At 38.7% G+C, this 27,036-nt stretch overlaps 1 protein-coding gene across 1 annotated transcript in view; it reads left to right on the top strand.

The window, feature by feature from the left end:
* Positions 1-27,036, top strand: part of HCN1 (hyperpolarization activated cyclic nucleotide gated potassium channel 1) — a 213,112-nt gene that overhangs the window by 86,247 nt on the left and 99,829 nt on the right. The window lies entirely within an intron of this gene.

Here is a 27,036-nt window from a genome sequence, read left to right as displayed (position 1 = left end):
TTTCCTGTGGCTTTGTTCCATGTGGATCCTCCTACATTTAATTAAGATGTAATCTCTGAACCTCTTTTGGAGTGAGGACGTCTCCTTTATGGGTTTGCTAGTATCTAATAAGGTTTGAGCTGACTTTGTGGCCTTCCTCTTGGATGAGGAGGAGGAGAGATGGGAGATGAAAGGTGAACTCTTTTCTCTCCCCAGCTAGCTCTTTTCCTGAAAGTTGTAGGAAAGGAATGTACTAAAACCTGCCCTTTTGTTCCCTTCTGTTGGATTTCATTTAAAAGTGTGGTGACAAAGGGGCACTGCGAGATTGACAGAAAAAAGTATTCCTTTACCTCCCTTAAGAAAGCAAGCTAAAGTGAAATTTGATTATTATATTATCAGACAATTCTAGAAGCTGATGTTTTGAGAAAAAATGTTACACTGGATAAAATTTTGGGCAAGGATGGAGAATGTTCCTTTCAAAGGTAGAAGTAATATTTTTTTTTCCCCTTTATGGCAGGATGTAAATTTTGAGACTGAATTGGAAATCTTTTCCAGGCAGAATCAGTACTATCTATTTAAAGCTGAGCCTACCTGTAGGTCAGGTTAGTATGGGCTTACTTGTAACAGTGATGTTGGATCATTTAATTAAAGTGTCTGAAGTGCACTCAGACTTGAAGCAAAACCTTTTCTCAATTTAAGCAGCCCTTTGAAGTAGGGTCTAGAAGACAACAATGAGGTTAAGGTGACAACTGTCTTACTTTTGTCAGCAGTTGTGTCATGTTTATTAATGTAAATGCATTTTCACCATTGCTTCCCTTCTTTGATGTATAAATTTATGAACTTCAATGAAGTAAATGAAAATTCTCTAGTTTAGAAGAAATAAAGACATGGTTTGTTGTCCTTCAATATACTTTGGAGCCTGGGAATATTCATACACTATTTTAGGTATTGTAGCGGGTTACATGTTTTAATGGGTAAAATATGGAATATTTTCTGGAGAAAGTAAAGCCAAGAAGGATAATTAATGTAAATTATGAATACTGGAACAATTAGGTAATAAATTTCACATAACTTATCTGGGCTGTATTCAAAGACCTCAACAGCTCTGAAGACTCTGGTGTTCCCAAAACCTGAGGGCTGTTTGTGGAAGATGATGGGTTATTATCCAATAAAACAAGTAGGTATGTAAACTCTTTGCTGTTTTGAGAGAGATTTCCTCCTCCTTCTCCCCAAATCTTGTTCTAGGCAAATGCTCCTTTGCTTGCCCAGAGAAGTATGTGACCCTGTCATTTCTGTGATGAGAGGCGCTGATCTCCATACAGACATGCTAAGCAGATCTTGTCAGGTGGTGGGATGCTGGCACCTAAGCCCCTGCTCTGGAGGAAGCAGCCTGGGGGATGCTGCCCCTGGGAAGGTGACAGCGGGCAGGCTAGGAAATGAAGCGAGTGCCCTTGGGGAAAGCCAGGTGGAGCTTAGAAATGTAATTGATTCAAGAACGGTCAGCCACACCACTTCCATAATAAGATCCTTTAGTTGGCGATTTTACTTACCTGTGCAGAATTATCTTTTATTCACTAAGGTCAAGCAGGAGATCCACCAGCATAACAATACATGGAATCAGGATAGAGACATCGGCACTTTTGCACTTTTAATGTAATCTCACATATCTACTGTGATACACCTTGGAATGTTAGTCATGTAAAAGCAAAGTTAAAATACTGGCATCCCAAATCTCTTTTTTGTGGGGTTAACTGAGAGAAAGGGAAGTATCTGCACAGTTGAGAGACCTTGGCAGTGTAAATTAATCTTAGGACATGTAACCATTTTTAGATTTAGAGATTGTTAATGGGGATTTATTGTCATTCCATAAAATCCTTCCAGACCACACAGATACTTGGTTCCTTTGGCTTTGCCACAGAAAATCTGTTCTCTATGCTTAGCGTCCCTAAACCTCTCCTGTTGCTCCTGTTGTCTTCAGCTGTAGTACTGGCCTCCAAATGCAATTAGTTTCTGTGTCACATTGACAGCTTTACATGTTTATGGTATGTAGTACCTGGAGAAACAGCTTCTCTGTGCAGATAATATTGTTCTTTTAAGAATTACAAACATACATAATGACAGAACTGCATGTCCAAAAGCTTGTGCACCTTCCCAGATGTATCAAGTCTGCAAAGCCTTGTATTGCTTGTATCATCATATATTATAGCACTTCTACAGCAACAGACATATTAAGCTTTTTTAATTCAATTCGAGTAGTGCATAATAGTGTTTTTAGAATCTGTATTTGTGTCAGTGATGTTTCTTAGAAGTTGCCAAATCTGGTAGCCAAAAAAAGTTAAGCTATTGCAGCTCCATTTACCCAGGTCCAGCCAGTAGAAAGACTGAACATATATTCCAAGTAGCTTACACAAGCGCACGATACATCTACATCGACATCGACATCTAGCCAATGACACAGATCAACCCAGGCAGAAAACAAATGCAAACAACCCATTCCCATATCTTGTAAAACATACACGTGTATAAATATACATATATACAACACGGATCCCACCATCAGCTGGGCTCTGACACTCAGTATATGGCTAGTAGCTGCCCCTGGGTCCTTGGTCTCCCCACTTGCTGACACCTGGACATACAAACCCTGAGGCCCATAGCCCTACACACACACACATTCATGCACACAGAGACATACACACATGCATGCATGCACACACACACACAGTGGTTCCCTGCAAGAACTGGGCTTTGAAACTCCTTCTACCTAGCAGCTGCCACTGGATCTCCATCTCCTGGTTACCTTGCACACAGACACGCAGATACATGCACACGTTTACCCAGTAGCTGGTCCAGACATATGACCTTACCGGTAGCCTAAACCCAGACCCTGTAGTCTCTCCAGTAGCTGGCTTGAACCCCTGGCACCTCCAGAAGCCAGCCCACAGACCCTCTGGTCTCTCCAGTATCCAGCCCAGACTTATGGCCTCATTAATACTTGGCTCCCCAGCCTCTTATCCTGCTCACCAGCTGTTCCACCTTGGTGTTTGCTAGTGATTACACACCAACATACACACCCACGTGCTATGCACACATGCTGGCTCTCCTATTGCTGGTATCATGGACACACCTGTACTCCCACTCCAGTTGCTAGCACTTAGATCTCCATGCACACACATGAACACATGTCTCTGAAGCCACCTACAAAAATCAGATATGTAGTTTAAAGAAATGAGTAGCTGGTTAGCAGTAGTGAAAGATTTATTCTTTCATAAAACTGCCACTCCTTTCCAAAAAATTATTTGGAATTCCCAACAGTAGCAGGAGAATCTTTACCTGCTTTCTCTGTTTGCCTCTTTGGATGAGAAAACACTGGGAAATTGCAAGTGAAACAGACTTCTCTACCCTTGTCACCTATTCTGGTGGTCACTAAACTGTGAAGATGCTGCTTCCTTTTTCTCGTTTTCCCCTCACAGTTAAGTTTTCCACAAATACACAAATCCAAATGAAATGTGCCTTCATGTGTCCTCATTTTCATGATGTCCTCTGCAGCTTTCCCAAGGATGGTAATGAATGAGGTGTCAAGAGGAATCTTCTTATCCGCTTCTGTGATGAGTGAAAAGAGGAAGCAGGAGGTTGTGTAACTGAACTGAAAAATGCCAAATAGCCACAGGGCAAAAAAACCCCTTGGAATACTCTATTAATAATAAAGTAAATAATACATTCAAAACTGGATTTTAGTAAATAATACTTAAAATGGATGATTGCAACATTATTCACATGGTTGTTCCTGAGAAATTGGACTCTATTAGTTAATACCTTAATGTCAAGCATGAATAAATGACAGTCGATTTTTAGTGCAAAATTATCTCTCATGCACAGAAAGATGATAGCAATATAACCATTTTTGTACCTTAACATGAGCTGATTGTGAGTTCAGAATAATGAGACATCATAAAAAGTGTCATTTTCAACTTTTGGGGGGGATTTGGAGGAAGGCAGAATATAAAAATATCAGGCAGTGATTGTTCAAGTGAGAGTAACGGTGTATGTGATCTTGAATGCCATATAAATATTAGCAAAATCTAGTATATTTTATGACTTTTTAAAAATCTAAATTGCATTTTCCTGACAGTCTTAATTTCTGCAGATTGGAATGCATATTGTCCTATCCTAGAAATGAACTTTACTCTGTAACTACAACTTCTGATGCAGAAAGTGTAAGAGAGTCTAAAAAGTACCAGTGGACGTATAGGAATGTCTTATCCCAATCCTATCTCAAATCAGTTTGCTCTGCTATGTCAGATGCATATGAATTGCTTAAAAAGCCATTAATCATTAGGCTGTTTTATAGCATCGCAGTTATGAAAGGTAAGAAATAGATCCAAAGGTCACTTTGTGCATATCCCTGCCTGAAGAGTATTTTCTAGTGTCTCGCAGTCGTAGTACATCGTGTGGGAAGACACAGGCACGCACACATACCCTCCGTTGTAAGCTCTGCTGTGTTTCAGGGTGTGTGTTGGTATAGCTGCACCCTATAGCTGGAGCATACATTGTGAGCACGCGTTACCTAACATTTCATGTAGGCCTCTCTGCCGTCTCCCCTGGTTTGCTCTTCTCCTCTTGGTTTGCTCACAAAGAGCAGTGAGCAGCACTGCTGCCTGCGTGTCTTGGCTGGGGATAATTTGAGGGATTCTCTTACTGTTGCCTGTTTCCTTGCATGATAAGAAATGTCCTATACTTATCTGATTTCTCCACTCTAAAGATATTATTTGTCCTGCAAAGGGTAAAATTCTGGATCAGGAGTTTATTCTAATTAATGTATCGCAATGGGGTTCTGTGATAATACAAATTATAATAGCATCCTGTTTAAGTGAAACAGACTGCTGATATCTTGTTTTCCATGTTACCAAAGGGAAAGTGAGGAATGAATGAGGTATGTGATGGACAACTTAGTAACATAATTTAGAATCTTATTGTGTTCCGTGCAAAGTTATATGTTTCCAAGTGCAAAGAAAAAGACTGAAAGATTTATGCTGGGGTTACAGTTGAGAAATATCCTTCTCTTTTTAGTTATGTGTCTTGTAGCTGGATTTTTAATTGCTTGGAGTCTACTAATCGGCTTTACTGGTAGACCTGCTGAGAAAGCATTGCAGTTGTCCAGGCAAGGCACAAGAAAGGAACGTATGGATTAGATTTCTGAATAATTTTTGGACACAGGCAGTATGAATCCGCGAGGAATGTTTCATAAGCATTGACAGGCTAATTTAACTGTAGCAGTAATGAACTAAGAACCAAAAGAAGTCAATTTTTTTTTTCCTTTTGCATTATTCTGAAATTTGTACTTTGTTAATTTTCTTAGACCTGGATAGGAGGAGCATTCAGTACCATCTTCCACCATCTAATATCAGGGGTTGACGTGTGAATTTAGCTGCTTTGTATTTTCATGTGACAACCTGCCAGAGTCTGCATCAGATATAGGTTCATCTCTGAGGGATCTCCGTGTACAAGACCGTTCTATTAAAACCCTCAGGTGGCCTACGAGTCCAAATTCAAGTGTCAAAGATGTGTTAGATACTTTATTTTAAGTATAGCTGATGCCAAAGCATTTGCCCTGAGTTTGAAAATAAAACCAAAGTGCAGTTCAATGTGCATTTTGGACGTGCCATGGGGCTTCTGCACAGGAGTGTGGAGGTGAAGTGCTGGTGTGCAGTCCTGTTTCCTCTCCATCTGGGGCTGGGTGAACCGGCGGTGGGAAGAGGGGAGCTGGCTTCTGGTGCTTGGGACTGTGTGAAAGGAGAGGACTCCTCGTAGCTTGCCAGGCGTGTACAAAGTCCTTATTCAGTGTTGTGGCTGGCCAGGGACAGCCTGGATCTCTGTATGAGATGTGGAAAAGCAATTATTTGGCTGCAACTTGGTGCTGGAGCTATTACTTTGGATAGAGAATCCTAAAATTGTTATAGCTGGCTTCACTGAATAGCAAAATAGGCCTTTAGCTGTGTATCAGACATCAAGTATCTTCGCTTGCTCTGCTGCTATGTCTCAGCAGATTACTAGGTACCTCCGGAGCAGTGAATCTAGATCTGGGACACTGGCTGGCGCTCAGGTGGGACAGCTTGCTCACTAACTCTTCATACGCTCTGCAGGAAGAATTAAGAAAACCTGTGTTTATTTCTGTCCTCTGATATTCCTTTTCCCATCAGAAAGTGTACTGATATTGCTAAATGCCCCTGCCTACTACTACCAGTCCTTCACAATCTTATTTGGAGAGGCTTATCTTGAGTTGTCACATGTTTTACCCCATCCTGTCTTACTGTACTGATGTTTTTACTAGGCTCTCCACAGTTGTTGTTTATAGGCATTTGTTGTTTAGTCCATGTTGATTTGCAAGATTCACACGCTGACTTTCGCATTGCCTTCTGTTGGTTCTCAGTTTGGCCTCAGTGTGGATCCCCTGGAGAGAGATAAGAGTTCATATATAAGAAAGCCCACAAAGCTTATAACAAGGTTTTATGTTTTTGCTTGGTTTGGTTTGGGTTGGGTTTTTTTTCTGTTTTAATGCAGAAGGAGAAATTCCAGTTTGAATTTCTGGTGGGATCAGTGCTGTGTGGTCTCAGAGTACAGGTGCTGAAGAACTGAACACATAAATGCATAAAATGTCTCAATAGTCGAAAGGGAAGGAGAGATGGCTAAAAGCACTGCTTCAGAAACCATTACTCAGTGTGCTACGTTGCCTGTACAGAGGAGAAGAAGAGGCAAACAGCGTACTAAGCAGACCTACCGTAGAACATGGGTTTTAACGGGGACCATTGTATAACTTTCTGGGCAGACTGAAAAATATAACAGGTTGGGAAAGTAGTGGAAGTAGTGTGGCCTAGATTGTCCCCGACTCATAAAAATTTCACCTTGGGTAAATGAATGCAGTAGTTCATAAAGTAAAAAACCCAACAACCTCTAAACAGTCTTTTTGTAAGAACAAGAAAGTCAATAAGCAGCGTATCAGAGGTACTCGTTTGTTTTGTATTTTTAGGCCTTTCTGTAACTCAGAGAGGTCAGCTCAACAAACTTAGTTACTTAACGTAACTTCAAATGTAGTTTTCCCTTTATCACTTAGAATAATTTTAATTGCCTGTAACTGTTCTCTTTCCATGTAGGGGAAAAGTAGCCTAAGAGAATACAGCGGAGAGGGGTTATTTCCAAATAAATGATTAAACCATTCCACTGGAAAATCAAATTAGATTGGAATGAAATGCAGCTGTATAAATGTTACTAGGTTGGTGAATTGTATGTGCAGACCCTGACACAAGGGTGTAATAGGATTTGCAGGGTCTAGGTGCAGAAGTACCAACTTCAGAGAAGAGAAATAATGTGCTTGAGGAGGCCCTCGGGTCTGGTAGATAATGTAAAGCAAAGAGCCCTCCACTAGAATGTAAAAGAGTGAGCTAAAACCAGAATGGATCTACATTTTGACAGGTGACAAGATAACTTTCCAGTGATGCCAACCTAACTATATGAAGTTAAAATGATGGACAGACCCTTGTTTGGTTGGGTTTGGGTTTTTTCCCATTGAGACAAGACAACTGCTCATATGCTTAAAATAAGGTACTTGCTAAGTGCTTTCCTGGATTGGCACCAGGGAACCCACCCAGCATTTTGCAGGATTGATCTCCCACTTAGTCTGTGAAAAATTCAGTGTTGCCAGGGACTAGTTTACTAGCCCTTTTTTTCTTCTTACCACTATCATGATTAATAGAATTTTATTACATTAATGTTGATGTATCATCTGAGTGCTTAATAACAGAATATGAAGATTCCACAGTCCACATTTGCATCGACATTAGCACTTTGAGACTTAAAGCCTCTCTCTTGTGCTTATGTTTCTAGTTCTTGCAGATTTCTAAGGGAAATGTTGAACAACTTCTTTGGAAAAATCCATTATAAGACAGTGTTTCTGAACAGTGCTTTCTAAATAATCCATACAATTTCATAGATTCTTCAAACCTCACAGACGTTCTGGTAACATCTTTGAATTATTTAAGCGTGGAGATGAGTGGGTGTGCTCGATAGAGAGGAGGAAGCTGTGAAAAAAACTCTGCTATGCGGAACATAGATTGTTTGTTAAATGACTTGTCTGGTTTTTCTTGTAGTTTGCACTGAACAGACTCTGCCACTTCTGCACTTAGGTAGGGGTTTTTTTTAGGTTATATCCAGTAAAACTGATTACTGTGACACTAGGATCCAATATGACTGAAAAATCAGGTAGACTGAAAGTCAATGATAAATTAATTCAGAATATTAAAACCAGCCTTTCTTGCTCCTGTGGTATTTGTGAAAGGGATATCAGGATATTTCATAGTGGTGGCAGGTTGGACTGAGAGCGGGACTGCCCTGTTTGGTGTCTGACAAAAGAGGCAGAGTCGAGAGAGACCAATAACTGCATATTTTCCAGTGATGCCAACCTTCCTGTACAAAGTTAAAATGATGGACGGTCACCTGGTCGGTTGTTTTTTATCCCACTGAATCAAGACAACTGCTCCTGTGCTTAAAATAAGGTACTTGCTAAATGCTTTGCTGGGTTTGGCAGAAAAAGCGCATACCATGTCACCTGCAAATGCATATTTTGTTATTGAACAAGTTAATGTATAAAGTTCTGGCTTGGTGAGGTGCTGGGGTACTGTTGTGGGGTGGGTCCATACCATGTTCGCAGAAGGTGATGAGGCATTTACACTGCTAAGGCAGCCTGTTTAAAATGTTTTCATGAGTGTGGTCAGTTTGGTCATTCTGAGTTTTCCATGAAAACCAACAGCAAGGATTAGTTCTCTGCCTGTGTTATATTTGCTGTACTATTTTCTGTGCAAAATCTGCCTGAAAAATGAAGCAATCCTTATCTGTAATCAGTGTGGTACATTCAAGCCTCCTTTTGGTAGCAGTGCATTTTGATCAATTAACTGTGTCTGAAAGTAGTTTATAATAGATTAATCCACTTTTCTATGCACAATCTTTCCGGAATAATGCCAATATATCCCTCATTGACAAAAAATAACAAGCAAGAGGGGAATCAAAACAAAAGAAAATAAAGCAACCCAAGAAGTAAAAATTGAAGTAAGTAGGTGCTGTAGCTGACTTCCCCTTCAGCTTCATGCTGCTGCTGAGGAATCCTCCCACCTGGCCCATCTTTTGTTGGACTATATGAAATTAACTGCAAACTCAAGTGTTCAAAATGGAGTTTTACACATCCAATACAGCCAATTAACCTGATTCTTAGTCTTCGACTGTTTTGGTACAATGGGAGTTGTGAGGCAGGAGAAGAAGGGCGTTTTTCCCCAATTATATATTTCCTTTTAATATACAGATTATTTATTTTGTAATTTTCTGTGACAGCCAGTTACTTTAGAGTTACTGGCTAAAACAAAGGAAAAACTTAATTTTATGGTGTTTCTGGAATTAATGTATGTCTACTGTCAGGCTGGCAAAACTAAATTGTATAAACCTCCCTTAATACATATTTTTTATTCCTAGGAATGCAATTATGAAAAATAAGCCTAATTCAGAATATTTGAGCTGTCAGAAATTCAAATTCATAAGCTTATGAATACCCCTAGGTGGCACTACATGCTTTTTTTGTTCAAAAATAATCAAATACTTTATAAGTAAAAAAAAAGCAAAATCATAACAGTTTAATACACATAATGATCTTGAAAATGTCAATTGTATAATAGATTCCATATTTTCTTTAGTAAGGGTGGCTAACAGGTTTTTTCATAACTCATGGAATAAAATTGTTCTTGTGTAAGGATTTCCTGTTATTATACTAGAGTTTATTTAGAATTTTGTTGTAAAAAATATGTACAAGGACTTGAATACAGATTTTTCCTTAAAAAAGTATAAGTATTTCACTAAAATATGTTTCTATTTGTTATTTTTATTTTAACATGTTTTAAAACTTCCCTGGTGAAGCCATGCCAACAGTGAGAGAAGGGACAAACAGGAGTGGACTGGGTCTGAGTAGCTGACATATTTGATAAGAATTTAGGCTCTTACAATAAAATTTAGATATAATGAATTGAAAATGTTACAAAGAAATAGTATTTTTTCTACATCAGGTGACAGCCATGTGTCTCAAGATAATAATGAGTTAACTTTTCAGCAGGATCTGAAGAAATGTAGACTTTTTAAAGGTAAATAATGGGAGTTATGTAAGACAAGGTTAGTCATACTATATTAAAATCAATAGGAAATTGGCAAACAGTTAAACCATTAATCTAGAATAAATTATCCCAATTTTGTTCTTAGTTGCTTATGCATTTCTTTACATCCATATTTAGACTTTTTAAAATGGAAATCAGCACTTCATGTGTGGATTAATCCTTTCTGGTAACCAGTTAGGGTTGCAATATGTTAATTACTATGTTCTTAATTTTCATCTGCTGACTACTTTTAGTGAGGAACTATCCTAAAAAAAATACAAAATTAGGGCAAGGCTGCCCCTGGGTTTGTGTGGAGATAGATGACCCCCACGAGCTTGAGTCAGCCTTTCATGCAGTGCAAACACGAGGCAGTGCAGCACCAGGGCATCACCGTGTGAGTACCCAGGCTGGCTCATGACGTCCTTGTGGCATAGGGTCTAGGTGTCAAAAGCGTCTGTCAAGGGAGCAAAGGAGCTACACCTGTTATTTCCTACCCTCCTCATCCCCCACAACCAGGGAGAAATGCCCTTGCAGGTTGGTGCAGCTCTCTTTCGAGTTTCTTACTGTGGGGAACAAAGATCTTGCTGGCCCTTGGAGACCAGAGAGCAATAAACCCAACTACTGCAGTAAAATAACCTAGAAAAACCTCTGTAAAGGTATTTAGGTACTAAGACTAGAATGTGAGTCTTTCCAGGTGTCTTTTAAATTCATTGGAACAGAGAGACTCCTCCAGAGGGCAGTTTCCATCACGCAGGTTTCCTCCAGCAGCTCTGGACAATTGTTCCGTTGAGGGTACCCAGCTGGCTCACTTAGGGAGGAAGGCAGGAGGCTTAGGGCTGGTCTGTGTGTGCAGTTTGAGAGAAGAAACAGATGAGAGAAGTCGTCTTTAGTTCTTTCTCTTGGCTTTCTAAACAGAGGTATCCTCCATATGCATCGTCATTATCGCTGTGCTCCAGCTGGTAAATGATATATACGGGTATAGGTCTATATATGTAGGCTTTTCAGTGTGATCACAAATATCAACTGTATTAATAAGCTTCAAAATGTAAAGCATGACAGCTGAGCTGCTAGTGAAACGAAAGAGGAATCTCTGTGATAGCATTTCCTAGCAGTCATTAGTAGTGGTGACACTTGGGCCGTTGCTGAAGTAGCACTGGGGAAGGTGACTTCAGTCCTGTTGGCATGGGGTTAATAATTCCTGTGACATCTGGTGCAGAAAAACTGAAGTAACCAAAGCTGAAAAACACAAAAAACCCTTTAACTGTGTCCTAAAATGGTTAAAATTAGTCACAAGGCACTTTAACAGCTAATGCAGTGTTTCAAAATAGTGTATGTGGGACCTTTGTCACACCAAATGCAGTAATGGAAAAATAAGTCTGAAAGCTGAAGTGATTGGGAAAAAAAATTTTAAAAAGGCACCCAAAAGCCTAGTGGATTAAAATTAAATAGTTTATGTGTTGGACAAGAACAAAATGTTCCGATGTTCTGGGTGTTCATTTTATGCATTGAGCTGCATGGTATTTTTTCTGAATCCTTAATTAGCCAGGTGAAGGTGATGTTGCAAGTTGCTTAGCAGGGCAGTTTTTGTACCTTTTTAAAAATTGGTGTAAAATAAGTAATAAAAATAAAAATGGCAAGGAAACTTTGTAATGGGGTTGTGCATGTTCTCTATGCTGGTTTTCCGTGCTTGGGCTGTAGTTTATATTTCTGTATGCAAATTTAAGAGACAGTGATGTCCCTTTCCTCTCAGTTTCCTGCCAAAAGGTGTTTAAGACCACAGCACATGTAAAACAGTATTAGTGCACTTTCTCTTAGGTCATCAAGTGAAGATACAAGAGCAGTAAATACCCACTTGACAATAGTTTTCAATTGGTATAGATAAGATCTAGTGTCCATGTGAATCCTCGTTTGTCTCTACTTTGCTTTTCAGAAAAGAGCATGTTCAGCTGCATGGCCAATTTTACTGCGACAGATAAAATAAATGCACAAACATGTAATACACTCTGGTATATTGTTACTGTTGATAACAGAGACACGTGCATGTTCTCAGTGCCAGGAGTACAGACACACAAATAAACTTGAACTTATATTTATTTTGATGTAGAAGATATATGAGGTCATGGTTTTACCCCTGCCGGCAGCTAAGCCCCACGCAGCCGCTCGCTCACTCTGCCCTGGTTCGATGGGGGAGAGACTTGAAAGAATAAAAGTGACAAAACTCATGGGTTGAGATAGAGACAGTTTAACAGGTAAAACAAAAGCTGCACCCACAAGCAAAGCAAAACAAGGGATTCACTCACCACTTCCCATGGGCAGGCAAGGGTTCAGCCATCTCCAGGAGAGCAGGGCTCCATCACGCCCAATGGCAACTTGGGAAGACAAATGCCGTTAACTCCAAACATCCCCCTTGCTTCTTCTTCCCCCAGCTTTATATACTGAGCATGATGTCATGTGGTATGGAATATCCCTTTGGTCAGCTGGGGTCAGCTGTCCCGGCTGTGTCCCCTCCCAACTCCTTGTGCACCCCCAGCCCACTCACTGGTGGGGTGATGGGAGAAGCAGCAAAGGCCTTGGCTCTGTGCAAGCACTGCTCAGCAGTAACGAAAACATCTCTGTGTTATCAACACTGTTCTCAGCACAAATCCAAAACACAGCCTCATACCAGCTACTATGAAGACAAATAACTCCATCCCAGCCAAAACCAGCACAATGAGGAAAAGTTAATGGATCCTTTTGCTATTTCAGGCATAAAACCAAAATGTCCACCATCTGATAAAACAGGAAATAATACTTGAAATGAACTACAATACATGTGAACCACAGCTCTTATGTTTCTGTTATGTTTACCACACAGTTGTCTCTCCCTCTTGGCAGTCTGTTGGATTCATGCCTCCCAAATCCTTTCTCCTGTTTTGGTTGAGACATACTCACTGCCTTTCAAATTAATTCAGCCACAGGAGGTCAGGGAAAATTAAGTGAAATGCTGGATCCACTGAAGGCAATACCAAACTCCTACTGACTTCTGGGAGACAAGGATTTCCCTAGGATACCTGAAGGTACATACATCCTCTGAAAAAGCTCTGTACATTCTTAAGTAAAGATCTTTTTGAAAGAGAAGAAACAAGGCAGGTGGAAAAGAATTGTGTGTTGAGCATGGCATCGGTTTGTGCAGTGTTTATATACACAGAAGGGGCGCATTTGGTAGCAAAACACTATTGAGGAGAATGTGGCTAAGGTAGAAGATGGTATTTTGATTGCTTAAGAGCATCAGGCATGTTTCAAAAGCCCCGTGTCACTTCTGCAGATGTCACTGTCCTATGTAATCTGTATATATTTATGTATGCATATATATACACACACACATATACAGGTGATATCACATATATGTTAGTACAGTATATCCAGCATCAGAAAACAAATTATACACTGTTTTTCCATTTTAACAGTTGTACTTGAATGAAAAGATCTAACAGTACACTAATGGAATAACATTCTGCTTGTAGCTAACAGGGAAATACTGAGAAAGCAGTAATTGTTTTATAATTGTGCTCCTTCAGAGAGGAAGAGTCAATAATCACTGAAGTACAAAGGGAAGACAAATCAATTGAGAGCAAAACTAAAAAGTTGGGAAGGAAGACGTTGGAGAGATCTGACTTTGATTTAAAAAGGATTTAATCTGTGATTACAAAACCTTTTCCATCTTTTGAAAATAATGATATACTTCATTAGTTGTTTTGTTTTCATTTTCAGACCTAATGTTCACTTTAGTGTTACCATAGTGCAATGAACTCCTTGGTTCCTGAAATAACAAAAAGAAAAAAAAAAAGAGTGTAATTAATTATTTAGGAATTTTTTAATACGAATAATACTTATCACTGTTTCTCCTCATGATAACTGTAATGACACCGAGTGCTCTCACTCCATAATCGCGGGGGAGTAAAGGGGATGAGCATTATATGTAGGAAATATATGACCTCCCTGTGCTGGGTGCACAAGAAAGGGTGTAGCAACCCCAGAGGGGTCCTCTCCCTGCTGTGCACTTGCTCTTCATCCAGGGAGCCAGGGGCGAGCCGTGATGTCCATGTCTCCTGCTTCTCAGCAGTAAGCCATTCTGCAGCTAGTATTTAAAGATGTGCGAGTGAGCAGAGTGAATGAAGGTCTTGTGCAGAACAGTCTGAATATTTAGTATGAGACATGTTAAAAAAGTAAGACAACCTCTTTATTTATTTTTAATGTGTTTATTCCAGAAATAGAAGTCAGATGGTAGCTGGTCAGACCGTAAAGTTTTCCCAGAATGATTGTGATTGTTTTTTTGTTCTTTCTTTCTTTCTTTCTTTCTTTCTTTCTTTCTTTCTTTCTTTCTTTCTTTCTTTCTTTCTTTCTTCTGTTTAGCAGTGAGAATTATGACATTTTGATGTCTAGAAAACATGTGGGTTACCCAGGAATGACTATGATTTGTTCTGGGCATCAGACGGGGAAGAAAAAACTGTATTTGGCAGGTTGATTTATAAAAAATGGCAGTTGTTTATTGCTGCTTCTGGGGCTGGGAATATTAGAGCAAGTTCCAGGCAGATGGACTAGCCAAGTGACAGGGTCATTTGGGCAGGTGATAAATTGTCCAGAGTAATTTCAAAATTGTACTTCAGGGAATACTGCCTGGTAGAAAATGAGTAAGTGCTACTCCACATTCAGCAATCTTTCAGAAAACTCCCTGCAGCCTGTTTTCATTGCTTATGGCCTGTCTCTGCAGGGCAAGGACTGGGTAGGAAAACAGTTTTCACAGCTCTGTAAAACCATGGCTTCTCCTTCCTTCTCTCCTGCCCTGTTCCCTTCCTTGAGTGATGCCACACACCCCCCTCTCTCTCAGGCACACAACTGATAGGCAGCTGGAAAAGCGTTTGGAGAGAAAACAGTAGCTGGCTTGTGGGATGGGGTTGCTTGGGAGCTCATATTTTATTTTCACAACCTTATTAGAAATAAGAGGGTCTGCCACTGTCCCCACAAAAATACTTCAACACGCCCCGACTCTCTGTGTAAAGGGCTCAGCCTATGTGCCTGATCATGGTACGTGAGCAAATCTTGTCAACTGGAAAAAAATGACGAGACCCAAATGTCCTGGTGTTATTACCACATTAGATAACGTCAGAAGAGGCGGATGGGGAAGGGGCATCCTGCAGCCCCGACGGCGGCAGAACGGTGCTCCTCCCGGCACTCACCACCTTTGTTGCTTAGGGACGTGCTTCAGCACTGTTGGTTTTTTCATCCTTGTTGGCCACGTGTGAGACGCCGTTGCTCAGTGCTCCTGATGGCAGTACCTGAACAGTGTGCAATCTTACTGAGACCTTTTCCATGCAGGCTGAGCTGGTTTTGGCATGTACTGGTTACAGTGGCCCTCCTCTCTCCAGCCACCTCTGCATTTATGATTCTCTTCCTGGGCTATTAGCTCTACCATGTGCAAAATAGGCCTTTTGAGACACTCGAAGCACCCAGTGCTTAGCTGGTGCTGCCAAACTCAATGATAAAAATAACTCTACATTTCACTGTCGCGCTGCAATTGCGTAAATACTGTTCTTGCTATTCTCTGTCACAGCACTGTCCCAAAGATGCAAACTGCAGCACTGAGAGCACACAGGATAAACGTTTCCAGGATTTAGCCTTCTGGAAACAAATAATTTCTGTAATTTAGGACTAAGTCAGTAAAAGTAGGATGATTGAAATATCATTGCAAACTTGCGAACTCTTCCAGTTTTATTGTAGGCCTTACAGTATTGTTTTTCTCTCCACATCCAAGTTCCTGGAGTTGTGTGATTTTGTAAACATCTCAGATTTATTACTGTTTTCTTTTTTTATAGCTATTTTAGCCTCCCATCAATTTCTGAGGGAAGTTTGATAGGCATGCAAATATGAACAACCCAAAGCATATTTTTAAATTAATCTCAAGTTTTATAGGGTCGCCTAAATCACAATTGTATTGGCTTGTCGTTGCTAATATTGCCATGATGTGGTAGTTCAAATACTAAACTTTTAATGGCAGCCGTTGGATACAGTCACTCTGAAAAAGGATAGACAGAGTTCCTTACTCTAAATTGGAGAACCTTTTCTGAATGTTTTTTGGATGTAACGTTCATGTTGTCTCTGAAAGTATATGAAAAAAAATGAAAAACAAAAGAGGATATGGCAGAGGGACAAGGTATAGAAAAATTAGAACATTTGGAATGGATGGACCGAAAATGTGCTGCAGGGATGCTCTGGGGAACAAGAATAAGAGAAAGCACAGAAACCAGAGGGAAATTCTGGTCTACTTTCTGAAAGTAAATTCTTTTCCTCCAGATGTTTAGTAACAGAAGAGCCTGCCTTTAAAAATACAAGTGCGTCAAAATCTCAACAACAATCTGGAATAGTTATAATAAAGAGAAAGTAAGGATACTCTTTTCTTTAAAACAATTACATGATACTGCTTTAGCAATCTTTCTTTTGTTTTAAATGTGTTATATATAGAAGGCAGAAAAGGAAAACGTTGGGAGGTTAGAGCTGTAAAAAATAAGGGCTAGACAGAAACAGAGGGATGGAAAAAGAAAGCAGTAGATTGCAGCCTGTATTCTAGAGGAAGGCACTCAAACAGCAACGAGAAAAGTCCCCATCTTTTAACAGCAATGTAAAAGGAATGGAAGATAAAACCACTATTCAATATCCCAAAGGAAAAGCCCCAAAGTTTTCCTTCTGTTCAAGGAGGAATTTAAAAAAGCAAGGGTACATGGGATAATTCAAAGAAGAAGAGCACGTTTGCTTCAAGTTCTTAGCCTCACGTTTTGCTTCACTATGTGTCCTCTTCATTGGCTGCCAATCCTTTGGCTGTCATGTATGATTATGTTGTTGCTCAGTAGCCACTTTGATTCCAACTGGACCATAGTGTCAGCTTCAGTATCAGCAGACAGAAAAAGCCGAAACAGGAGACTGGAAAAAGGCTGTGGGGGGGCTAGTGTGTATGAAACCCACTCAGAAGCCAACAAGTGAATGCGGTCTGTTCATAAGAAAATACGAAACGAGAGAGGTTTTTGCTTTGCACTATTGACAAATGTGAGTATTGCTCAGTGTTACGCAGTATTGCAACGCAGTGTTGAACCTGTAGTCTGTGACGTTATCAAGGAAGAGGTAATGCTAGTGCCAGCGTGCACTGACTGCCGTGCTGTGAGAGTGCTTTAATTGCTGGTGTGCTTGTAACAGGTAGGGTCTGGAGGTGGGAGTCAGACAGTGAAAGTCTACATGAAGTGCTCCTGAGAACAGACAAAATTCTGTCACTTTTGCTTTTGCAAATAATAAGCTGTAAGAAAGCAACCTAAATTACTGAGCCTCAGCAATGTAGTCTGAGCGTAGGGTATTGCAAAAAAGGTCACGGCTGGTTGCTAAACCTGTAAGTAAGGTCCTTTGCAGAACAAAGGATGTATTAGCTCTGTGAAGCAACATGCAGTTGATTTTTCTGAGACACATTTGCATCTGTAGGAAAAGGCTACAGACAATCCCGGAGACAGATCCCTGGCAGTAAATTAGTGATTTATAGCTGAAGGGCAATTTGAAAACAAGACATGTTCATCAGATCATCTAGAAAACAGTAGAAAGCTGCTGCTAAGACAGCCAAGAAAGTAAAGGCAGGGCGACCAGTACAGATGTCTATCTGGAAGGACTGGGCCATCACATTACCCCCTCAGCAGGAATAAACCCAAAGCGGTGATTGCTAAGCTGGGGACAACCTTCCCAGGAGAGCTGGTGTGCCGTGGCCCAGCAGAGGTGGTTCGGTGGGCAGCTCACTGTGCAAATGGGCTGGGACAGGGAGTGTGCATGAGCACCTCTGCGTGCAGTGGTTGAGCAGCGTGGAAAGCACTGACAAAATTAATGTGTGGGAGAGTGTGAGGCAAGAGGAAGGGTGTCGTGTTGGGCTGGCCAGGGGCTTGGTGCACATGCTGCGCTTCTCTTACCAGCGTGCTCGTAAAAGTGGAAGAACAATACAAAAGAAAGCCAAAAAATAGAGGGTGAGGGTGTAGGAATGTTAATTTAGAGTAAAAAGAAATTACGTGGCATTGTTATTTTTCAGTGGAGCTTTCTGACTCTGACCAGACTTACCACATCTTTGTGTAGTCTATGATTTGCTGTTGATGAATTTTAGTAAATAATTATTTCACTTGTAGTATGTTTCAAAATCGTAGACTGACTTGTGTCATTTATAAAGTAATCAGTCTTGTTCCATTATTGATATGGTGAACTACAGCTAGGCATTGTGTTTAATGAGGTACTAGTTATTAAAAAAAATAAATTACTAAATGTAAACTCTTCTTGGAGAGATTATATAATAGTAAGCACTGTGAGAGGTATCATGGTTTTACACATTAGGCTTGCTGTGCACTAAGAGTTTTCTTTCTCAAAATACCTTCATGTGGTAAAATAACCATGTTAAAATATAATTAATTATTTAGTTAATATTAATTTATTTGCTCCAAAAAAAAAAAAAGGAAAAAATCAGTCCAGGCAGAGTGTCCCCTTATCAGCTCTTCACCATTATAACTGATAGCATTAAAACACAAAGTCTAAGTTGATTGTGTATTGGATACTGAAAAATTTTACCCATCAAAAAAAGCAAGTATTATTTTAAATAATGTCTTGGAAATAGGCAAATATAAAAGAACCCAAATGGGACCATAAAAGAACACTTCTTACTGTAGTTCCTCTTTTCTGATATTATTTGTACGTCTGTTTTGTCTTTTTTTTTCAATCTCTCACTTTTTCATAGACTATCCTTAGAGATCTGTAAAGACTTTTAAGTATTCAAAACTGTATGCAAATTATGTTTATGGGTATGCAAGCATACACTCACTTTTCATAGTAATGGTAGTTGTGTATTTACCAAATGTTGGACACAGTTACAAAAATACAATAATTTAGCATCGGAAATTTCTGCTCAAGGTAGCTTTATATACTAACCCAAGTAAACATAATGTTTTACAAGACAGGGTATTGTATGCAAATCTCCAAAGTAATTTCTTTAAACTGGTAATATTTTTCTGACTACATGAAGTTTTTATCAGGCAAATGAATTATTAATTTCTGCTGGCAATATTTGAGGCAAATTATTAAGCCTACTATTCTGGTATGTTCTTTCTACCTGCCCAGGCATCAGTTCTTTCTTGGTATTTAACTGTTAAAACCTCAAAAGAGGTCTTCTATGTGGTTTTGACTGTAGACTTCATTTGCATGTCCTAGAAAAAAGTTTTTATAATGCAGTTCAATTACCCATATAATTTTAAAAATAATTTGTCAATATTGTGAAGCATTGACCTCAAATCATTGATATGTAATTAGCACAATAAGTTATTCACATATATATTTTAAGATGCTATTTCTTTGATTTTTGTGTGTGTGTGTGTGATTATGATAAATGAGTGACTTTATCATATTTGCTGTTACCAAGATTTTCAAAGGAATAAATGGATTTTTCTGTGTTTTGGGCTTTACACATCGAGCTGATGAAGAGTTCTGACTTTTAAACAGTATTGTGCACTAATCATCTGCCTTGACTTGTACTAACAAGTCTTGGTTTTTTTAATGAGGATTGGCCTATGAACTCTTCTTTTAGATTGTATAAAAATAAAATATTAGATTCTAATACAGTATGGAGTTTTACTTATTTTACTCATAGCTTATATTTAATCTTAACAACTGTCATGGTTTCGCCCCAGCTGGCAGCTCAGCCCCACACAGCTGCTGGCTCAGCCCCCACAGTGGGATGGGGGAGGGAATCAGAAGGGTAAAAGTGAGAAAACTCATGGGTTGAGATAAAGACAGTTTAACAGGTAAAACAAAAGCTGCACCCACAAGCAAAGCAAGACAAGGGATTCACTCACCACTTCCCATGGGCAGGCAGGGGTTCAGCCATCTCCAGGAGAGCAGGGCTCCATCACACGTAACAGCGACTTGGGAACACAAACGCCACCACTTCAAACATCCCCTCTTCCTTGCTCTTCCCCCAGCTTTATATGCTGAGCATGACGCCATATGGTATGGAATATCCCTTTGGTCAGCTGGGGTCAGCTGTCCCGGCTGTGTCCCCTCCCAACTCCTTGTGCACCCCCAGCCCACTCACTGGTGGGGTGGTGTGAGAAGCAGAAAAGGCCTTGGCTCTGTGCAAGCACTGCTCAGCAGTAACGAAAACATCTCTGTGTTATCAACACTGTTCTCAGCACAAATCCAGAACACAGCCCCATACCAGCTACTATGAAGAAAATTAACACTATCCCAGTCAAAACTAGCACAACAACCCAAATATATAAAATTAAAATGTAACAATTGTGTCTCATAAAACAACATTTTGGGGATTTTTAAAATGAAGGTATCACATGTTATTAAAAGAAAGCATTGTGAATCAATTTGGTCTCAGAACTTTTATTCCACAGGAAATTTAACATAATGACTTTCATTTTCAATTCCTTGCCCATTATTTCCATGTTTGGAAGATTAACCTCAATAGCTTCAGTAAGACACCAACTTAAATTCCCCAGGAGAAATATTCCTCATAATTTCAGTTGTTTGCTATTAGATCATTATATTGCTGTACTATAATTAGGACAATTAGTTTGAAGCTCAGATACGTGGCAGTGTGACTTTGGGGGTAGGCCTCATGTAAAAGGAACTGGTGATTTAATCATGGTAATGAACCATCCCCTTAAATCTCAAACTGATTCTTTTGGGGATTTAGGATGATGTAAGAGAAAACTTTCATTTCCTTTTATTCACACTTTCATTTGCTTCCCAAGCCTGGTTTTGACTGAGACAAGAGAAGCTCCTTAAAGGATTTGCAGCCTGTCATACAAATCTAGTGAAAAGAAAAAACACCCAGAGAATTGTTTTACAGAAACAATAGTTCTAGATACAATTTCTGTAAACATGCAAACTTTCCAGTTTCTGTGTACATCCAATCTCCTAGTGCGTCTCCTACTATGAGCAAGTATCTGATTTCATTTCATATTCACATAGTTTGGAAGTTAAAAAATGACTACCTTGAAAAAAAATATATAAAGAATTTTAGGAAAATGCTGAGGTTCAAAGAGGTTGGTTTCATGTGTAATATATATATATTGCAGAATTTATATAGAGTAAATAAATTTTGCTTCCTGGTTATACGTGACCTTTCCAAGGCTTGCCTAAATCTTCATACATTCCTGTTTAACCTGGATGTAGCACACTGTCACATTTTTATGCTATTGTGCTGTTCTTTTTGCCCCACAGAAGCTGGCTTCCATTTGTACATGCCTTGATTTGGAATGAATGAGACTTCTATTATAAAACCTAATGTCAGATTGACTCCATCTAGAAAATAAAAATTTTTAAAGGTCACATAAAATAGGCCATTCTCAGCTCTTTTTTCTGGAAATATTTGATTAAAAATAGTTTGTTCTGTTTATTAAATCGCTGGTGTTTTCCATCCAGGGCCAACAAAAGCAGAAGCAGATCTTTGTGTTTGTCATCAGCTTAAGGTCACAAATAGAGCTATATTAAATAGTGCTATATACCTTTTCTCACTACTGAATTATCAATGATTAATTATTTATCATAAAATTAAACACACATGTCAGGAGACAGTTGAGTGTAAAATGTTACCTGAGGGCATAGCCAGGTATTTCAATCAATGTGCATTTACATATACTGGTGTAGATGTATTTCCAGTGTAAACTGTAGTAACTTGCAACTCCTGAAGAGTTTGGCTTTGGTAGGAGTTGAATCAGGCCCATAGTATCCCAAGTGATACTTAAGATGAGTCTCTTTTAAAATTGATTTGTGGAATATGAAATGGCTAAACAAAAAGCCATGATTGCCTTTCATTGTTTAAAGTAGATTGAGAGATAGAGGCTCAAAAAGAGGCATTGTGCTCTCCCCCCACTTTTATATTATTTTATTTCCTGGGGAGCATTGTTACAACTACTATCTTAAAAATGAACATTTAGCTTGGATAGGAAAATTTTTATCCTACAGTTCATAATCTCTGCCTAGTTAGTGCTCTGAGGGATAAACCTGATAATTCTGGACTGACCCAGAGACCGAACCAAAAAACCTTTGTCATTTTTATAACTGTTATTTTGCCCTGCAGTCTAGTGTGAAGTTCCAGTGTTGTCCTTGGCATGGCTTTCAGCATGCTTTCCAGAGCCTCCATGCATGTGTGCAGCTCCTTCTGTCTCCCCACTGTGGCTATTTAATATTCCAGACTCCACACAGCTCGCTTAGTACGAGTGTCATTTCATATTGCCCAAGGCATGATGCAAATCCTAATTTGAAGATTAAACCCAAGCCAGCTTTGTGATACTGAGCACCTTGAGTACTTCTGAGGGGTGGAAGAGTAGAGGTGTCTGGATGAACTCAGTGATGTGAGATTTGAATACATTTTCTAGGATGTCCTAAGACTTAGTTTTTCTTGGTGGTTTTTTTTTTGTTTGTTTTTTTTTAATCAGAATTAAATTCTCATAATTTATATAAACTCAACGTAAAAGTCAAACTGAACTAAAAATCACGACTGAACAGAAGGCAGAAGAGGTAACCTATACATTCCGTGACAGCGGTTCAACAGATTTTGTGTTCATTTAGTTAAACTATATGTGCACTATTAACATAATATGGCAGCCCTCAAATACTATTAAGCAAGTGGGTTGGTAAGACTGGAACAGATTTTCTTTCTCAGGCTCAGAAATCAGAGTGAGCAGGACCAATTTAAAGTATACGCTCCATTATAAATGTGAGGAAGGAATAGTCTGCTTCCTGCTTCACATGTGGGAATAAAAAGAGTCATTAATAAAGTGTGAGTAAAAAACTGAGATAAAACATGTGAACTCTGACTTCTTCAGCTATTTCTTATTCTCTGTGAGCAATATTTTGCCAAAATATTAGAAACTGTTAATCTGTGGTTACATTTCAGCCATTGTCAGAGGCATTCTCAGCTTTTCAGGCAAAGATATAAGGTTTCCAGAGTATTGAGAAAAGGTTATGAAAATAATATAGGAAGAAATTATGAATTCTCAGAAGTGAGTTCATAAACTGAATCTGTTATTAAACATGATTTTGAAGTATATGAAAACTATGAAAAATGTCAGTATTATAGCTAACCCTGCCCAACAAACATAATAATAATAGTATAATGTGTAACTGAAAAGAAACTGAGTAGTAGGCAAAAAGGAGAGATATCTATTAAATCTTTCCTATTACATGAAATAAAATGTGGAAAGAGTTAGTTCTCAAGGGAATTTTAATGTTTTCTCAGTTGCAGTAATTGTGTGTCACTCTAGTATTTTTTTGAAATGTTTTGTCCAAAATTTGCACCTCTTGCTGGTTAAGCTCAATATTCAGGTATGAAATTAGGAATCTAAATAAAGTGGCCAAATATTCCAGTTTTACAGCTGCAATTCCTGCTTATTTGCATGGCATTTGTGGATGGTAAGTGCTTAATGATCACCAGGTTATTTATATTTAACTACCTGACTAACGGTTTAAGAGCCTAACTTTAGTTGTGTGCAAGTGTTTGAATTATTTTTGTTATGAATATTATCTTGATAAGACATCCATTCAAACAGAGAGATCTGATCACACATCTGTACTGCAAAATCAAGGTAAATTGATTTGTGTTCTTCCTATATTTCTTCCTGTCCCACTGGAGGACCAGCTGACGGGCAAGCCATCTGCTGAAATGAGCAGAATTAGCTTTCTGTCCTCCAGTTCCTCTCTTAACAAACTACACTTCAAACATCTCCTAGGATTTTTAATACGGTTTAGTTCATTAATACAGGACCTGTACTTTGTGATTACAAAAAGAAAGTGCTGTAAAAATATGACTTCTCTTACTGTTCTTGTTGCAATGTATCACAATCAGTTCTTGAATGGAAGAACATAAAATATTAAAGACGCAATATATGACTTCAGTCCACAGGGTAGTTTGGCTATTAGTTTTAAAAAAACAGCCCCCTTCCCCCCCCCCCCCCATGTAAATATGTCAATACACTACCATGAACAAATATTATTGTTCACTTGCAATGTATGCTTTGGGTATTTAAATGTTTTTTTCCAACCAAGCACACATTTCCATGATAAGTTTCTCTTAGGAGAAAAAGACTCAGCTTTTATTTACTGGAGAGAGAATATGCAGAGATGTTTGAAGGATTTTACAACATTTCCTTAACATTTTTCTTATTATTTTCTTTAATACAGAGTTATCACAGCTACAAAAATATTAGACTATATAAGCAAAAGATGAGCAATAAAAGTATGATATGTTTAAAATGCTGATACACTGTTACCATGTTAAGCAATCCAGATAATATCTAGAATATGTTCATGCATTTTTAATCCTACTGACCCTGAATGCTAAGCTGCACAGGAGCTATTTCTGGAGTGAAAGGTTTCAGAAATGATGGAAGGTTGCAGTGCCGTATACTGACTGTTGCAGTCATTTCCTTTGCTGGATTTGGTTTCACATAAAATTTTCAACATGTTATTGTTCTTGCAGTACGTGGCCATTTCTGCAGAGGCACACTATTAATGAAGAGGCTTTGAAGAAAAAAAATAGTTGTGCTGTCTTACCGGTGTGACAAGCTACAATAGTCCTTGCAGAGCCCAAACCCATGGCAGACCTCTGGCGCAGCAAGGCCCTTTAATTTGAACTCACTGCTCCAGCTGTTTGCTTTGAATTTTAGTCTCCCTTTCTAATATCTCCTTCTGTGTCCTGGCTTTCCTGGCTTGTTTGAGAAGCCTTACGGAGCCATTGCACACTCTCATGGTGTATGCAGGGAGCAATACATCCATAAGAGATAGGCAAGATTGCGGAAATACTGAAATAAATACCTTGGCAAATCTATCCACCTGCTTTTTTTTTTTTTTTTTAGTGCACATCATTGCCCAATTCTAAAATTTGAAATGAAAATGTACTACCACAAAATGCTCTAAAATCTTGGAAATTCTATATCAAGACATGAGCTTTGCAGACCATCTCTGTAATTTGAATTAATGCCCAAAAATAGTCTCCATCCAAGTGAAAGAGCTGTAGAATTATCATTTTTATGCAGCTATGATCACAGGATACATGCACAATCTGTCATGGTGCCTAAGCCCATACTTGCAAAAGGCAGGATAAGGATTCAGGAGCCTTGGGTATATGCAAGTGCTGTTTTTTGGACTCTGGTGAGTTTTGGAGAACCAGATCTTCCCCTGTTTATCACATATGCATAAGTGCATGTTTTCAGAAAAGTTCTCTTTCTAATTATAGAAATGAAGATGTTTGTGCTCACTTTGGCTCTGATTGTCATATTTGTGACCCGTTTAAAAAAAAACCAAACCACTCAGTATCCAATACAGTGAATTATTTTGAAAAGCTCATCTCTTACAGTACAGCCTGATAGGAAGCTTGAGGCTGTATGAAAACAGTGTGGGTGGGAACTTTGATTTTTGTCCAGCCATAGTGTAAAGGTGTGATAACTTGCTTTTCTGGAGCAATAGAAAATTCTTGGGAAAGTTGTGAGCTCTGTGTAAAATATGTATTGTTTCTGTTTGATCTTCTGCACTTTTTCAGACAAATATTCTAAGGGTAATCCTACTTTCTCTGACAACTTTCAGCAACTTTTCATGTGATCAGGAATTCATCTACACTTTGCAGTTGTTTTATAATAACCATGGGGATAAAGTGTAATCTGAATGAGTGTTAATGTTCCAAAACAGTAGTAACCCTTGCTATTTTTTCCAGATCTTTAAAATAAAATTATTTCAGTTCACACATCTACTCTCTCAGTTCATATCATGCTACTGAAACTGTAGCTATTGAAATAGCTGTAATGTAAATACATTTTTAACAAGACAAATGTGTAATGAGGACACTTTTCTGTTTATTTCCATTTACAGTATCTCCTAAATATCAGTGTCATCTCCTCAATTTTGACAGAAACTAGATGGTATTTAGATAAGACATGACATTTTGAATAATGTTACAAGCATCTGTTTTCAATGTCTATCAAACTGAGACTTGGAATATATTCTCTTAAGATGCCCTAGATTGAAAAAATGTTTTGCACATCAAGTTGATGTCTGAGGTATTTTTCTAATATGCAGGCTTTGTATTTTGGAACTCAAAACATACACCGTCACTTTCAAACAAGGACAAACTCCCACTAACAGAAAATTATGTTGAAAGACACCATAACACACTCTCCGTATTTACACTTGCACTCTTTTACAGTGTGGGTACTTAATCTCTGCTTTAGTTTAGATATGTAAAAGTTAGGATACCAACATTCTGTCTTTCATGTGTGAACTATTTTATTCACAAATGCAAAATGTCATGTGCCAACATGCCTGTATACCTCTAGCAATCTGATGTTTTTAGCACTAAAGCCTCTGATTTCTATGTCTGCATGTACGAATAAATAATATTTTCTACCTGAATCCATGAAATACCAACTGGACATTCTTTCTCTTCTAAATGGAACTCCTGCATAGTGATAATTGTGCATATTAAAGTGTAACATATTTATCCTGAGTTGACTGAATTGTGTAATAAGTAAGGAATATGCCTATATTTGTAGTTTGGAAGTGCTTTAAAACCAATATAGCAGAAAAGTGCTAAATACAGTGTTTTTCTCCATATTATTTGGCAGCTGACTGCTGCTGTTCATGCTCATCCTGTCCAACAAATTTGCCCATGACAAACCTGAAAATGTATATGTTGTTTTTGAGAGTATATTTCTGATTTGCTGTAAGACACTTCAGATGCAAACTTTTTTTTTTGTCTAAGAATGGAGGAATACATTGAAATCCAAATGTTTATATTAGTTTTATGTAAACTTAGCTACTACAGACA

This window comes from Grus americana, chromosome Z (genome assembly GCF_028858705.1).
Source record: "Grus americana isolate bGruAme1 chromosome Z, bGruAme1.mat, whole genome shotgun sequence".
NCBI lineage: Eukaryota > Metazoa > Chordata > Aves > Gruiformes > Gruidae > Grus > Grus americana.
Note: the sequence above shows the minus strand (reverse complement) of the source record. Positions and strands in the feature narration are given on the sequence as shown.